This window comes from Molothrus ater, chromosome 6 (assembly GCF_012460135.2).
Source record: "Molothrus ater isolate BHLD 08-10-18 breed brown headed cowbird chromosome 6, BPBGC_Mater_1.1, whole genome shotgun sequence".
Lineage (NCBI taxonomy): Eukaryota > Metazoa > Chordata > Aves > Passeriformes > Icteridae > Molothrus > Molothrus ater.
The window spans coordinates 48,805,134-48,823,006 of record NC_050483.2 but is presented as its reverse complement, the minus strand read 5'-3'; the positions used below and the strand labels follow the sequence as shown (position 1 = coordinate 48,823,006).

At 39.8% G+C, this 17,873-nt stretch overlaps 1 protein-coding gene across 3 annotated transcripts in view; it reads right to left on the bottom strand.

The window, feature by feature from the left end:
• VRK1 (VRK serine/threonine kinase 1) overlaps positions 1-17,817 on the bottom strand; it is a 46,916-nt gene extending 29,099 nt beyond the window's left edge. Inside the window, exon 1 of one of the 3 annotated variants that reach the window (XM_036384391.2) lies at positions 17,661-17,817. The gene's annotated coding sequence lies outside the window, so the exon portion shown is untranslated. Of the gene's footprint in view, positions 1-1,717; positions 1,826-17,660 lie in introns of those variants that run through there. The other 2 variants (XM_054515232.1, XM_036384390.2) reach the window with 2 other exon arrangements.
• Positions 17,818-17,873: the final 56 nt, after the last annotated feature.

The window sequence follows — 17,873 nt, the reverse complement described above, 5'->3', positions numbered from 1 at the left end:
AGCAAGAAATCCACATCTACCTGAAAAAAAAAAAAAATTAACACAAGGAGAAAACAAAACTAAAATTTTGCTCAAGGAGTAGGGAAAAAAGAACATGACACTTAAAGACTCTTGGAAAGTGTAGAGCTGTTTCATGGGAGGGACAGCACAAAAAATAACTGATGTGTCAGTGACTTGCCACACCAGGTGAGGAAAACAGTGAACAAAGACTTTTGCACATAAGTTCAGACATTCTGTGACTGGCTGATCCCTGTCTGTGAAAACCTCTCCAATCTAAGTTCCTGATTAAGATACTGGGCAATTAATGGCACTCACACAAGAAGGGCACTACAATTCTCTCCCAAAAAATTTAAAAAAAAATTCCTTTTAGACAAAATTAATAAATACCATTGGTGGACCACAATTACTGAGAAATATGTAATCACAACAGCAGTACAGTTGACGAAGGAAATGCCTTTTTTCCTTTTTTTGCTAAACAAACCAAGATGACTTAATATTTCAGAATGCAGCTTGGTCAGAGGTAGGAAACAGTCATTTACAAGTAGAATTACTGTGCTACTAGTTTTGAACTGCTTTTTTAAGAATACATTACTTTTTTTAAGTTTAACGTTATTTAAGGTTCTCCTGAAAATTTTAATCATCACTGAGTTGTTGCAATAAAAACCAGTGAGCATTGTAAGGTACCAAATCATGTTACTTCAAATCACCTCACCTCTATACCAACTGCAAAATGTGAGTGAGACACTTAAAGGCTTTTTGATCATTTGGCACACTGTATAAAAATCATCAGCTCTGAAATTCACCAGGAATCCAACCTCACTTAGGGATTATCCCCAAGAATTTAGTGGGCAGCTTATTCCTACAGATAAGGGCACAAGCCCTTTGATACAGTAACAGTTACAGGAAGCTTCACAACAGCTCTTGTATTTTTCTTAGCCATAAAAAGGGTCTATGGATTCCCTACAAATTAATAAAAGCCTATAGTTCTCAGAGCGCTTAAGCACAAATTGAAAACCAAAGAGAACAACACAGTTCACCCTGTGTGCAACTGCTGAAATCTCAGACAAAGAAATAGGAATTGAAGAAAAACCACAACCAATGACAGAAACCAGCTTACTCCAATTCTTACACACCAGGCCTTCCCTGATCCTAAAATCGCAGATTCTTGTGATTTGTAGGCCTGTGTTTAAAAAAAAAAAGTTTACTTCGAAGCAAAACTCAGGAATGCCTCCCAGCCAAGGTGATGCCACACCGAGACAATCCCGAAGGTGACGAATCTCTAATGTGGCACAGAGCATAGCTTTTACTCAGCCTCCTCCGCCTAGCTTTAGTGCAAAAAAACCCAAAAAACAAAAAAAAACAGGAAGTAAAACAACTTAGGCCGCTGCCACCGAAGGCAGTTTTAGAGCCCACAGCCGGCAAAGGCGGGGCCCCAGACCTCACGGGTGAAACTGTGGGAGCTCTGCGGGTTGGCCGGGAGAGGGAGAGGGAGAGGGAAGGGCCTTCCCTGCCCCTGGGGAGGAACAAGGCTCGGGCGGGCCCCGCGGTCCCACCGGCCTCCTCCGCGAGGGAAGCGGGGAAAACCGCCCGCAAGCCGCCAGAAGGGCCGGGGATGCTCGGCACGGCGAAACGGATGAGAAACAGTGCCCCAAAACTCGCCTCCTAAACAAAAACCCCAAACAGCTGCGGCCCAGAGGCAGCCGCTGGCTCCAAGTACCTCCTGGGCGAGCGGGCCCGGCGCGGCTCCTTCCTCCCGGTCCGAAATTCCCGCACTGCCCGCGGCCCCCGGCGGCCCGCCCGCCCCGGCACCACCTCCCAGCATCGCCCGCGCCCATTGGGCCGCCGAGCGCGGCCCTCCGCCTCCGTCCCACCCGGGTCGCGATGCCTACTGGGAAATGTAGTCCGTGGCCGCAGCAAGTGGCGGCAGGCGGGCCCGATACGGACTACAGTTCCCAACAGGCACCGCGGCCCGAGATGGGCCAAGAGCTGAAGTCTTTTGCAGTCATGGAGTCGGTTGGGTTGGAGAAGACCTTTAAAGCCCATGTTCACCGCAAAACCGTGTCTAAGCGCCACATCCACTCGTTTGTGGAACATTTCCCGGGGTGATGACTCCACCGCTGCCCTGGCAGCCTGTTCTAGGGCTTCACAGCTCTTTTCAGTGAAACAATTTTGAGAGTTACGAGAAACCTTGGTTTCTTCTGGTGCAATGAGTTTGAGAAGGCCTTTGTCAAGCTGATAGCACGGGATCAATTGGGTTAGAAAAGATCATCAAATCCAGCCTAGGACCGAGCACCACCAGGTGAACTAGAGCAGGGCACTGAGCCCAGCCTTTCCTTAAACACCTCCAGGGACGGTGATTCCTCCTCCTTCCATTGTCGAGTACAAATGTCTGTGCTTCCACCCCTGATTCTGCTGAGCCGGGAAGTGAGAGAGAGGAGCAGAAGATGAAAGACATGGCAAACCAGGGAATTTTGGAGATGAAGCAGGAAAATAAAAGGACAATGATTTTGTTTTGTTAATTGACTGGGTGTTTCCAACTCTTAAAAAAGCATTATGATTTCAGGGCCACTGTCCTGACATGCTGCAGTTTTAGAGGTACTAAATAGTACCAAACTATTCTCTTTGTTCAAACAAAGAACATCATCATCATGATGAATGTACATCATAACAATGCTTACATAGATTTCCTTGACCACCTGGTCTACATTAAGAATACTAGAAATTTATTTTTTAAACATTAGGTGCTACTAGAGAGGTTCAAGAATCTGAACTGTTCTGTATGTTCTAGGGTATTACTGTTCATAGGAAAGACCAAAAGTTTGTTTGGACTAAGTGAAGAAAACTACCAGACATCATAGCATTTTGCATGCAGTACCATCCTCTTTAGTATTGAATTACTGGGATCATGAAACCATTTTAGGATGCTGATAGAGAAAACTAAATGAGAAATGTAATAAATATTCCACTCCTACTTGTGAATCACATTTTTATTTAATAGAATGTAGCACTCAAGTTCTAAAGTAAATGTTCTTCACATTTCCATTCTTCCAAAAATTATAGAATTAAATGTCTTATAATTCCAGTATGTGTTCTCTTTCTGCAATCTTCTTTATTTTTCTACTTTGAAACATGAGAAGAAAAATGCATATACATTGCTCAAGCACCATGTCATACTACACACAACGTATTAAAACCACAAAAAATAATTTTAAAAAAATTAGAAGATAATTGCCAAAAATGGGGAGACTGTGCCACCACAAATACTTGATAAAAGAGTACACATGCACTACACTCAGCTGTCCTAACTGGGGGTTGAAGACCACTGATGGGAGTAGAGATTAAGGTTACTGTATCAAAAATAATCACAGTATTTTCTTCAAATTGCAGACCTCATGAATGCTAGACCATAGAAGATTTTGTTAAAAACCTTGTGGTCAGAGTCCAAAAATAGTCTGAAAAAGGGCAGTGGTATGATCACTTTCCAAGGAGCAAGTTTTTTATTCAGAACCCGTTGTTGTCATGCACCCACCCTGCACCTACTCTGGTGTACAAGAAATTATACTGCCCATCACATCCCCTTGTTATCCTGCAGTGGGAATATACTGACACTAAGGGAAAAATGTGTTCACTGCAAACTTACTTTTTGTCCTCCCATTCACATTTCACACTATTTTCCTCAGAGGAAAGAGGTTATATAAATTAAATTAAGGCTGTGGCTTTTTTCATCTAATGTGCTTTTATTAAGCTTTAAAAGAGTAATCACTGTTCTCTAAGAATATCAATATAGCACTCCAGAGTTGTCTTGTTTATCCATTAATATACATTTCAAGAGAATTTAAAGTGATCTACCCAGTAACCTCAGAGCTTGTGTGTATTTTAGGAGACCAGTACATCTGATTGTGTCTGAGTGCTGTTAAAGGGTAGATAGGAACAAAATTGGTTTTGCCAGTCTTTCCAGATGTCTTTACAAGTTAGACTAATTTTTGTATTTTTGGAGAGGAATATAAATTTTTGTTTATTAATTCCTTCAGAATGCAGTGAATAAGAAACTTTGAATACTTAATCAATTTGATGAAATTATTTTTTAATTCAATGAAGTTACTACACATCTGTCTAAAAAGTTCCCCATAAGATAAGGCCATCATCTAAGTTTTCCTCACCAAAGAAAGGTATAATACTGTCTTTTGTTAGGGTCAACTTCCTAAAGAACTTAATAAAGAATCGCTTCAGCAAAATAAATACTTACCCCTTATTACAAATGAAGAATCAGACACAGAGGTGCTGGGTAAAGTTTGCTTAACTTGAAGTGATAAAGAAAATTTGTAACAAATCTCAAAGTAAGACCTGATTTACTTGACTCTTATTTCTATATTATGAATAAAAAGACTATTGATTGTTATTTTCAAAACATTTTAAATTCAAAATTAAGATACTGAGGCAGGAAAAATGTTTTTAAATCTTGCAGCTCTTTTAAAATATCATCTGTATTCATTCCCTGAGTAGTTAATTTGTTAAAGAGAGGAGTGAATATGGGGTAGAAGAGACTCAGTCTCTACAGTGTACCCAATAATTCAATGGAAAAGGGATGAAGTATTAGAAGACTTGATGAAAACACTGTGAAAGAAAAGCTACACAGTGAGATCCATTGGAAGTTTCACTTTTTTCCTGGTAGTTTTGTGATGCTAACAGACACATGATTTTAAGGGAAATAATTTTAAATAAGTTGAAGCTTCTAAGATGAGAACTGTTTGAAATGCGTTAAATTAATCCAAATTAAAGGACTTTTATGAGTTTCTAAAGCATTTCTATGTTTTCTTTGGTCAAGGTCCAAACTCATATACATAGGCAGTTTTCCTCTACTTAAATGACTGAATTGTCTTGACTGTGAAGTGTCTCCCCCCATCCCAGTTAGAGTGATATTTATAGGTACAAATGCATTTTATCTGGGGGCAGTGTATATCCTACACTGTAGATTCACTCACATGCACACAAACAGCAGTGCATAGGATCCAACTGTAATGATGCAAAGAACTTCTGTTTATCATCAAACATTTCATATATTCCATTACATGTGAAAGAATTATTATCTGTCCTGTTGCAGTGCAATGCTTTTTACTGTAATGGAATTTTACTCTGCAAATTTATTTTGGTATTAAAAGGTTCCACTTTATAATGTCTATGGTTCAATCAGTGATCTAAAAGGCACTTAAATACTTTGAACAAGATACATAAAACGCTTTTATTGCAAAGCTTTGCTGTATCTACCAATTTTACCATTGATCTCTTTCCATGTAAGGCAGTTCTGGAAACTGCCCATGCTGTATAAAATCACATGGTGGCTTTTGATCTCCAGCTGGTGATTAAAGCACATTATGGAGGTTTGAAATTTTCTTGTGGTCATTAGCATACCTCCAAACACTTCTCTGCTAAATAGTAGTGTTGTCACTATATGCTATTTAAATAAGAAACCAGAATTCTATAAACTTATTATTTGCTATGCTTTGTAGCTGAGAGGATATAGATCTCTTGAATGAGGTGAGCTTATACTTAGATGTGGACTTCCTGATCAAATAGTGATTTCTTAAGGTGATTTGGCTCTAGAAAATGCACGAAAGAATGAGGTTATATTTTTTAAAACCCTCTTTTGATGCAAACAGGGAGTGCTCTGTGCCTTGTACTCCCTATCTACAGTTCCCTGTTTTCCACTGCAAACAGGGAGAGCTCTGTGCCTTGTACTCCCTATCTACAGTTCCCTATTTCCCACTGCTTAAAAACATCACTATCACTTCCAAGGTCACCAAGCTGTCATATGTTTTCTACAGTGGATTTTTAAACAACACAGTATTAACTCTTTTGCTTGAAAGTAGAAGAAATAGCATCTTTCAGCACACTTATTGAAAATGTATTTGTGTGTTGGGAAAAATAAAGAATCACCATGTACTTGTTACTTCCTCTAGCAATCTCTTCAGTTCTTTTCACAGAAAATAAATGAGTATGCCAGCTTTATATATTTTTTATCTTTCACTTTATTATAGTAGATTGCATCTTATTTGTATATTTTTACCAACTATAACTTGCCAAGAAGCAAAGCTTATTGAATGTTACCCAGATACAGAGGAAAACATAGCACGTGTTCAAGGATATTACAGTCAGTAAATACCAAATAAATTCAAAAGCCTTGTTAGTTGTTCTACCCTGTCTCCTGACTCCCCAAAATAGAACAAATATAGGTAACCTGGTTTCTGACAAGTCAGTGGTTACAGATGGTTAAAAGGGAATAAAATCTGGGTCGAGGGAAAAATATGGGCCTGGAATGGATTTTGCAGTTGTAAGGGAGACATTTGAAAGGACAGTAAAACTTGTGGAAGAGATGTGCAGGCAAAATATCAAGGTTAGCAGTTATCAGCAGACCCATGAAAGAATGCAGTTTTGAGTCAATTATACTGTGTGGCACCTTGAATTATTTAAATCCAGGAAATTATAATTTCTTGTCTCTGCATTTATCCATCAGTTTCATGAGAGACAGCACTACAAATTTATCATTTAGGTAATATTTTTACTTATAAACTGCATGCTAAAACACCTAAGATCTTTTATAAGATTTGGAGACAGCAGTTTTTGTCTGAGCAGCATGTTGTTCAGAAAGAAAAAAAAAAACAACAAAAAGCTAATGAAATTAGCACATTTCATCCTTTTTAATATCAAAAGTTAATCCATATTCATATAAATAGTTTTTTGGTTAATTAATTGTCTCATACAAACTTTCTTTGAGAAAGTAAAAGGGGCAGAAATCTTTGACTGTTTCCTTGGAAGGAAATGTAATACAATGAAAATTAAAAATAAACCGCTGCAATTCATTATAATTCATACTTGTCTGTCTTCTGGCAAGCTTTCTTGTACAGAAATAGCTGTCTGGAGAAGAAAAAGTACTTACAGATCTGCTTTTCTATACTTGAGCATAGCATGGAATCCTTCCTGTCATGCCACTGCACTGCATAGTGTTGGTGTTCATGACTATGCTAGTCTACATCATATTTACATGACATGTAACAAAGTACATGATTTGGATAAGAACTGGTTTTCCCCAAACTCAAATGGCACCAAGAAACTCTAAAAAAGTGTTACCACTAGGTGTCTCATTGGTTTCAATGTACTACAACCCAAGAGCAAGAAATGCTCCACAAAATTTGACAAAAATACAATTGATTACCACCTGACATCCCCTCTTTTGTTACACCAGCACACCCTCAGTTTAGTCACATGCATTATTGTAATCAAGCTGTCAATCAGATTTTGGAATATTTCATTTTTTGACATAATTACAGCAGAATCCCTACAGCCCGTCTAGAACATGGGTATGGCAAGATTGATATTGTGTTACAAAATGTGATCTGACAAAAAAAATGATGCATCTGTGCAAAAATTAAAGAAACACTGAACTGCTAATGTATTTACCCTGGAAATGTGTTCCATAAGGTAGATTGTCAAGAGTCAATATAACTGCCTGCCCATTCACTGTTCTTGTGCTTTAAATGTTTAAATGTTGTCTGTGTCATTTTTATTTTTGCTTACAAATATATAGCTTTAATTTTCTTAATTGGAACCAACTGTATGGAGAACTTTTTTGCTTTTAGGCTTACAGCAAAAGATTTAGAGAAACAATCAGAGGAGAAAGGGATGCCAAGGAGAGACTTAGGCTGATGTTGATATTCCTCTGAGACAACCCCATTTATGAAGAGCCACAAAGCCAATGGGCTATTTTGTTGGCATTTGTAAACAGCTCATTGATAAGATATTTAGAGTATATATTGATACCTTTTTCAAGAATTTCACATTCCTGGTTTTTGATGTATAGTAGAGAAGGTAATTTTTATTGTTGATATTTCAAAACATGAGAGATGCAAGTAGAGGTGAAAGGCTCTTTAGATGGAGATCCATCTGTCAGCAATTACAAGGGTTCCCCTGAACACATATGTTACAAACTTCAGCCTGGCTCAGGTGAGCATTAGTCAGATAGAGTCTCTCTCACTTCTGGGACAGCAGTTTGTCTTTTAACCAAGAAGGTAATTTCTACCATCTGATGACTATTTCATGTCCTCTGTGAATGAGTTTGCAGACCCCAGCATCATTTTATGTAGACAGATGTCCCCCTTCACGAAAACAACTGTCACAATTGGCGATGGTTTTCACACGTGCTGGCAGCAGCACAGGCTTAAGATGAATGGAAGGGAGACAGGAGAGCATCCTCTGGCTGCAGGGAGGCAGGAGAGGATGGTGGATCTTTGCATTCTCTCTGGCTGCAGGGAGGCAGGTGAGGATGGTGGATGTTTGCATTCTCTCTGGCTGCAGGGAGGCAGGTGAGGATGGTGGATGTTTGCATTCTCTCTGGCTGCAGGGAGGCAGGTGAGGATGGTGGATGTTTGCATTCTCTCTGGCTGCAGGGAGGCAGGTGAGGATGGTGGATGTTTGCATTTTCTCTGGCTGCAGGGAGGCAGGAGAGGATGGTGGATGTTTGCAGTCCCTCTGACAGTGCTGCATTTCACTGTGCAGGACTGGTGGTGCAGGGATCTTCTCTGTGACCAGTGCTCTTTGCTTTAAAGGCCACTTGTTTGGATATCTGTAGACAGGTATTCCACTAGAATAGCTTGATGCAAATGTGTGTGGATAGTTTAGGACATCTTCTTGTCTGTTAATAAATTAATAATTGTTTTCTTTCCGATGGTAGGTGGGGAAAATTGCAAACACATTTTTCACTGAAGAGTTATGCATGGCTTTAAGAAGCTGCAGAAAAACACACAATCTCAGCACTTTTCCAACCTCGACTTCAGGAGACACACTGTAACTCTGCTCCTTCTCTCCATCTTCTTTCTGTCCTCAGGGTCTCATTTGCTTATTTTCCATATCACAGGCACTGGCCCTGTTATTCAGAGAACTACTGTTTTACTTGAGTATTATCTCACCTCCTAAGACCTCTGTTTTTAAGATCTGTTTTTTCAAGTTGAGTTGCTGTATTTTCATGCAGACATCTGCTGAAAGCATTGAATTAATTAATATAGTAGTAGCAACTAGGAAAACATGATAATCAGTTTTGTCCTCTGCCACAGTGAAATTACCAGGGCAGACAAAAATTGTGTAGAATCTGATGGGCTCTCTGTTTTACAATTTGTTACTGGGACAATAGGTTAAATTTCTGGCTTTTCCTTCCATTCCTCCACCTTCTTTCCCTTCAAATCTTGAACCTGACTCCATCCACTCATACAAAAGATGACCTTGCATATCTCATGGTGGAGGTGGTGAGTTTCACATGCCCTGCAGACTGGCTGCTTTTTGACAGGAGACGCTAAGTTTTGTCTCTCTCCAAAATATGAGCTGCCCGTAGCTCATATTTTATTGAATTATACTAGGAAGAAAGTGTTCACCATCTATTGTTAAAACTGCTAATTTTTTCAGTAATGATGTGGCTTTGAAGATATTTAAATGGTATGAAACCTACATCAATGATATAAATAAAGAAGCAAGTTCAGCAGTTTTATGACACTGTATACTGACAGTATTCTAAACTGTCCACTAAACATTTTTCATTCTCCCTGGAATATCAACATACTGACTGCAATATTTTCATCAATGTTCTTTTACTTGCTAATAATCAAATTGAAGCCATCAACCTTTTCATTTAGAACCACTTGCTCCAAAAAGTAAGCACAGCCATTTGAAACAATTTTGTTGCTATGTCAGATAGAATGCAAGTTTTAAATTGTTGAATTGTAAGACTGCCACCTCGTAAACATATTATAATGTATATTGGTCTATTTTGGTGAACAGCTGAATAATAATGTACTTTAAAAACAGTTTGAAATGCATCTTCTAAGATATAAAGCAGAGAGGATGACTAATATGAGAACATGGCATTTCACAGCAAACTTAATGAAAGCTTGTGAAAACTACAGTATCTCATCACCACACTGGCTACATTGGCTGCAATACAGTCAATACTATATTGACTGCTAGAAAGGCTATAAGTATAAAGCATTCCATCTCTCCTGATGAAAGTAACTTAGCTGGGTCAAGATTGATGGGTAAAAGAGTAAATATTCCAGCTTCATGAATTTTATATAACTTATTCTTGAATATTTTTTAGAATTGTGTCCCATCTCCTTGACCAAAGTAAACTTTGTTTTTCCTTCATTTTCAAAGAGCCTTTTGAGAATGATCATTAAAGTAGGAGCATATTTTTAATGCATAATTTATCTGCAGAGCCCCAAAATAGAGCCTGCTTTTCCTGCATTTCTAGTTGTAAAAACTTGAGAGGGTACAACTACTTTTAAAAGGAGTAGATTGCCTGATGAGGTGTTTTAGCCTTTTTATTAAGTTATTTATTTTAAGTTGAAAATGTTTCCTGAGTGCTTGCTGTTTACTTGGCTTTATATTGTTTGTATGTGAGACAGCCTCCTAGCAGAGGGACAGTTCTGCCTGGCTCAGGCATGAAATCATTGGTGCTGTTTGCTCGACCCTGCATGCAGACACAGCTAAATAATCCCAAAGTGCACATGCTGTCTCTCTCTCCTGCTTGTGTAGATGTTATTCAAACACTCGTTTGGGGATGAAAATCTCCCTTCCTGTAGTCTGCTACCATGGAGTACCTATTCAACATAGATGCAACATTGCCTCTCACTCTTAATCAAGACCCCATGGTATGGCACACAGCACTCACACACCAGGCATCAAAAAAAACCTACATGCGTTCCAAAATCTTTAAAAAACCCCAAATAATATAACCTATAAAACCAGAAACAATATAGTCCTATATAACCAGCTAAAGATACTCTTGCGCCCACTTCAGCACTGATATCTTTGTTCTGTTGTTTAGATTAAGCTCAAAATGTAATTGTTTATTGACCAATTTTTGTGTCATATGAGAGAAAGGCTATGTTTGGGAATATTCAGAATGGGATGCAAGAAAATTTTCTCATGTAAGAAAATTGAAAGGGGAAATCATATGCATGGAAGTTTGCCATCTCTGCATGCAATTGGTCAGATAGGATACATAACCTTTTCCTGCAAATGTTGTTTGTCACATCTCTGAATTTCCAGAGCATCTGCTGGAAATAAAAAAAAAACTATTATGTCATCCTAGAATCACAAAGGTGAATGGAAGGAAGAGGTATGCATGTGTAGGTGTGTACTTTCCTAGGGATATCCTGAAAAACATTTGTACCTGGTCTTTAGAACAAGCCACTTGTGAACAATTAGTTCACATTACAGGTATAATATACTGGGTAGAAGTATTTGAAGTTTTATAACTGATTAAGATTCTAATTTATTATGCAAAATAATCTTGAGTTACTAAACACTCAAAAGATGGAAAGCATAAAAGACTGAAAGGACGTACAGATAATTTTCTTCATAGAATGACATATTTAACTCACATACAGCCTCTAGCTTGTTGGTTTATTTTTCCTCCAATGGAAAGCTAAGCATAAGGTAAGGAAGTCAGATTATTATAAAGCATCTGAAAAGGTCCTTGTAAAACACCATTTTTAGATGAAGGGAATTTTTTTCAAATTAACAACATAGCGTAATGCAAATCAACCTATCTGCCCTTGTGTGGTCATTTTTACCAGGGCAATACGATCCTGGATTGAACATGAATCATTAAAGGTGTGGTCTAATAGTGTTTTATTCACTTTTGATGCGTTGTGAATTTATGTTTCACATCAATAATGAGCTGCAAAACCTTTCAGGGTACTAATAAACAAAATAGAGCATTGAAATAGTCTGTGCCCTACTGACAGAGGAAATAACACCAAAAAAAAAAACAAAACTATCATGAGAAGTATACACACAGAAATATTCAGAAAACCCATAGGAGATGTTCCAAGAAAGAACCAGAAGGGACATTTGCCTAGGAATAGAAGAAGCCTGGGGATTTAACAGATGAGTGACAGAGATGACAGCAGGTAGGAGTGGGCAGCTCAGGGGTTTGGTCTGGTGGCAAGGAGGAAAGAATTGCACCTGGTGTTCTGGGCACAAAAGTTGTTGGGAAATAGACAAAGCACAAAGAGGGCAGACAGTCCAGACAGAAGAGGGCAAGGAGAACAAAACTGGAGTTACTGGAGAGAAGACATGGCCAACTGGAAAACCTTTTCAAATCAGCACAGATTGCAAAGCAAAGGACAAGCAGAGGTAGGAGGAGGAAAAAGAAAAACATGACTCTTGCAAAGATCTCCACTACTCTAGTAAGATTTTTCCAGCTGAGGAAAGAGGGAAACTGAAGCAGACAAGGCAGCAGGTAGAAGATACTTGCCAACTTCAAGTTTCCCAGCCAAGTTTGTTTAGTATGGTCACACATGCTACTCTTGGCACCTGCCAAGTTGAGCATTTATAATGGTTCACAATTTTACTTGTTCCCTTTTCACTGCTTGAAATGATCCTGGGTCACTTGCATCAAAATCTAGTTTAGAATGTTATATGATAGGTATCTGGAAAAATGTGAATTGTACAAGTAAAATTAGGCATGTATTAAGGAGCAGCTTTTTGCCTGCTACAATGCAGCTCTGCCAATGCACTTCAGGCTTGACTTGCAATACCCTGCATAAAAATCAGTGCTGTCTCTCTTCAGAGCAGTGACTCAGTCATGCTGAACTATGCCACCTCTGTGGCAGAATATAGTCTATTGTATCTGTTTTATAACCTTTATGACTCAGAATCCAACACAGTTATCACAAAAAACAGAGCAGTTCCAAAAGTGTATTTGTAATGCAGACAATTTAATACATCATCATTCAAAGAAGAGTTGAAATTTCAGGCTGGTACAGCAAACTATGTCTTAAATAAAGACTTGCATTATTAACAAGCTGCATCATGTTTTTCAAGACCCATGGAAGAAGACAGGAAAGGGTGAGTTTGGTTTCTTTTTCCTCACCTCATTACTAACCAAAACACATAGGACCTGGACAACTCAGGGACCTGAGTTTTACTTTCTAATCTTTTGCTGGATTTGAGCTATTAGCCTATATCAAGACTGGTAAAAAAACAATGATTGCCAACTTATGTAAGCAACTGCAAAGAGTTTAGTTGTTTCAGTACATTTCCTAGAGAAACACAGGGTACAAATAACAAAAATAGCCTTATCTGCCTGTTTTCAAGTCAGTATTGCAGACTGAAGAGCAGCAAACTGTTAGTTTGTCTAAGCAGGGAACTATTCTGAAGTGTGTCTCTGTGGTTTCCTGTCACACACAGACACATGTTCCAACATTTACCAAACTTGGTCTCTGTTTAAGCCAGTGGTAAGGTGCAGCCATAACAACATTTCTTACCAAGTCCATGAACAGGCAAATTTTGAGCCACCAAGTTAGCGTTTACCTACTGTTCTTGATTCCTTAGTATCAAAATGGAAACTCAGCTGCCAAAAGCTATTTTTGCCCCCCACAGAGAAAAATTTATATCCGTCTTTTACAGGAGGTTTTGAAAATGGTATTACAGAATTGTAGATAAAGGAAACTTCACAGTCTGCAAGAACATGGCCATCATGGCTGCTCTGATCTTCATACCTTTAGCAAAATAGATTAAGATCCTCCTTGAGAAGTAGCTTCTTCACAAACTGAATAACTGAGTTTAACTTATACTGCTAACAGAGATTTCTTTTGTGACACATTGAGCCATCCAGTGGCACAGGCTGAAAAGACTACTGCATGTACTTGTTAATGCGTTTCTCCAGTGCCTTTCTCTATATCAGAGATGTATCGGTGGTTATAAAAAAAGCAAACATAAAAAACAAAGCAACACACTCCCCTCCCCCCCCCCACCAAAAAACCAAACAAGCAAACAAACACCAAAAAAAAAGGAACAAGACAATATCAAATCTCTGTTTAGTGATAACTGCAAAGACCTAAAGGTAATGAGCATTTGTATTCATTTAAAGTCAGACAGAAGTAGTTTCTTGACATTGATTTAATAGAGAAGGGAGATCGGGAAAAAAGAAAGAAGCAATTAAAAATTTCAAAAAGGAAAAGTTTAAAATTCCAGGTTGAGGCTGCATATATGCCCCCAAGTCACTTCTTTACACATCTATGCTTTTCCAAGTAGAATAGTTAAAATTAGATCTCAGTCTTTGGCCACCTGCATATTCTTGTCATACCAGTTTGAGTCCATTAATTTACCCCATATCACCTCACTTTTGTCAATGCCAGAATCTTGTGATTGAAAAACAATGCTTCAGTATTTGAAATAGGTAGATATAAGTATCTGTACACGGGAGAGAACCAATCACTGAGGGCTTAAATGAGCAACTAATTAAATATAGTGTGATTTTTAATTTTTTTTAAGATTGTAAGAAATTAAATGCTGAATAATGGTGCTATAGCAGTAGTTGGTAGAGCTTGGCTTAGTGTGGGCAATGAAGAAAGATCATTAACAAATAAAATAGGGAGCACCTCAGGGGACACGCCTACAGACAGTCTGTCACCCACTGGTTTTAACATTTCATTTCAAAATTTAATTAGATATCAATTTCGGAATGCCTAAATGAAACCAGCCTCTTTCCATTGCACCAACATGCATCAGTTTTTAGTGATAAATTTAAGGCTGTAACAACGTTCCTTGTCCTAAATTTTGAGGGGAAAGAATAACGACAGAAGAAGAGCCAGAAATTACATTCTAGGTTCTAGCAACCAACAAACCATCCAACAAAAGTAAATGATTTTAATACCAATATTTAACTCATTACTGATGCACTGGAAGCAGTAGCAAGGCCTTATAAAAATAATATTATTTCTCACTAACTTCAGAAAAGGTAGGACTGGTGTCCCTGGTTAATAAGGAAATGCTTCATTGATCACAAAAGCAATGTGAGTCTTCTATCATTCTAGTAAAATTTATGATATGTAAGTCAGTAAGAACTATTGTAGACTGCATGGGACTCCCTACTGTCAAATAGATCATTGCAGAATCTGGCTGCAGCTACTTTAGGATGTCATAAAGAATGAAAAGTGTTCTATTCTGGAAACAAACTAAGCACTAGTCAATGTTTCCCTTTCTAAAGTAAGCAAGTCAGTTCAATGTCCAGATGATGGAGCAGGTGTACTCCATGTCACAATGTAGAGTCTTGATGTCTGCTTTCTTACTGAGACAATCAGTGTTTGGAAGAGAGCAGTATCATAGATCACATCAGGATTTCAAGTTTTTGTCTGCCAAAAAATAACACAGTTACATTTTTTTGAAGTAATTGTTAGCTAGTGGGAAATATGAACTGTTGTGCAAATGTGAGAGCTGCCTTCATTACTGCTGTCATTTTCACTGGGGGTTTTTTGGACCAGCAGTTCCTATGCTTTACAAATAACACAGTTGTAGCAGGCTTAGCTGTGTTCTGCAGCAGGTGGGCAGGATGAGACTGTAAACCATCTGTCCATTCATCTATCTTAGACGCATATCTCCCCTATTTCAATTATACTCAGAAATCATTTCATTAGATGACTGATAAATTCATTCCCATTTATACATGGGGAATGAAAGGCCTGGGGTGCTTCCATGTTTCCTTCAGACTGGGGCTCAAGTCTGTAGTGTCCATTCTTTTTGCAATAGTGCTCCACTCACTGGATAGTCTTCCTTCATCCTTTCCAGCATCTTTCCCTATCTGAGGCTCCCTATTTACCTCTTTGTGTGGGCTGCAAAGAGTGAGTGAGTTTACAGTTGCCTCTTCACGTTATTATTCTGGATATTCAGCATATAAGGTATTCATAGATACCCTAATGTAAATGGAGTGAGCCAGTCTCCAAGTTTCATAGTTGCACTATTCCCATTTCAGTGCAATCCTACCATTTCCCTGAGTATTGCAGTGAACTACACCGAAGCAGCATACAGTATCCTGGGGTGATGTTAACTGTGGACTGTGTCAATCTAAAGTGAAACATCAGGGGGTTCATGTTCCCTCCAGCATGGGAAAGGACAATTTTACACAGGGTTGTTGAGCTCCTGTCAAAGAGCAGGTAGCTGTGCCAGCAGTGGCAGGAGTGGCTGCATGGAGGAGATCCAAGGGCGGGCAAATGCTCCTTGGGGCTGCAGAATCTGAGACTGGGGCTGAGGCACTCTTGTACTGCAAGGGCAGGTGGAGGCTGCCCGGTGTTGAGGCTGCTGGCTCAAACAGCCCTGAAGGCTGTGCCTGTGCAGCCTGTGCCTCTCCCATGCCTCTGCAGAAGAGAGTTTCTGATGGCTAAGAATCATATGTCTTTTTTTTATTATTATTTTAAATTATCACCAATATTCATTAACTGGTTTGAAAGCAGGCAACATCTGGGCAAAAGGAGAATCTTTTCAGTAAGGCTTACTGTCGAGTACATATTCATACAAAGAATTGCAGAATTTCCACATGGAGCCAAACATGTTTGGACAAGGTCTTACAGGGAGGGCATCCTGTCTGCAGGCAGCTGACTGTGCAGTCGGAACAGGAGCAGTCAGCTGAGAAGCTGCACCTCCTCTGATTAGTATTGCCCAATATGACCCTGTTCCTGAGCAGATCAGCAGTGCACCTCGTGTCTCTTCCTTTCCCATAGACACTGTTGATGTGCTAATGCGAGGAACATGGATGTCTTATTTGCTAGGAACCTTGCAAACAGAGAAATTATTAAACTGCAGAGGATAGGCACTAAGCTCAGCCCCACAACCCTGTTAATTGCTTAATATGGCATCGTGTGTAACAGATTCTCTCTGCCATGATAAGGGGCTCTTTGTTGGGCACTTAGCCCAGTAGCAAACACAAGCTGGTTCAGCTTTGCAGGGCCCATGGTACAGTGCAGGGGGGCTTCAAAGTCTTCCGAGAGACTGCTTCCAAACAAAGTTTCTGCCTGCATTCTGAACCAGGGGGAGGCTTCTGATGGGAATTCCTGTGCATAGAAGGGGCTGCATGTTCTCAAAGGGACAGTGGACAGTAATAGCCCACTCATGCTCTGCAACAGCACTTGTGGTTGCAGCATGAATTGATCTCTAAATTGTGAGACACTGAAGGTGCAAATCCTCCCACTGGCAGCACCTGGGGCCACTTCAAGGCCTCTGTTTTACTTAAACCTGAGCAACCTGCTAATGCACGGTAAGACCTGTCACCTGGCCTTAGACTATTGCCACATTTCCTTGATGTTTTCCTTAGCGTTGCCCTCACAATACATGCAGAAATTGAGGTACCTTCCCGCAGTGTGAAACCCCTTTATTCTGACGCAAGAACAACAGAGCTTTGTTGTTCTTCAAAGCAGCATAAACCCATCCCGTTAGTGACAAGCCAGCCAAGTGTCTCCCGGGCCGACAGTGCATCCTGCCTGCACTGTCGTTCCCTGCAGGGCAGTGGGGCTCTCCGAGGCGTGAACCCCCCACAGCCCCAGACCGCAGAGAGCGCACGGGAGAAGCGGTGCGAGGAAGAGGAGGGTGCGCGCCCCGAGCCCGCCGCAGCCCCGCCGAGCGCTGCCCTGCAACCCGCGGCTGCATTGCTGCAAACACTGCATCCTCCTGCTGGGAGCGTGCTGCTTCTGCTGCCAGGCTCGGGACTGAAGCGAAATGAAATTAAACTCTCTTCCTAGCGAGCGGGAAGGTGAGGCAAACTTCGAGCTGGGTATCATGCACGGCTCTTGCTTGCGGATGTGTTACGTACGGGCACACGCAGGCAAAGTCACACTCACCTGGGGGTCACGCAGCAGTGACAGCGACACTCCATCTGCTTACCAAGAAAGCCAACATAGTGTTAAAAAGCAGCCAGGATGCTCAGACCAGATTGGACTTTAGACAGGAAATTATCTTTTCAAATTTTGGTTGAACGATAAGAAGCTTTTAAAACTAAAGAAATGAATGATGTATGCAAAGCTGTACTTGAAATGATTCTGGTGTTGCAAATT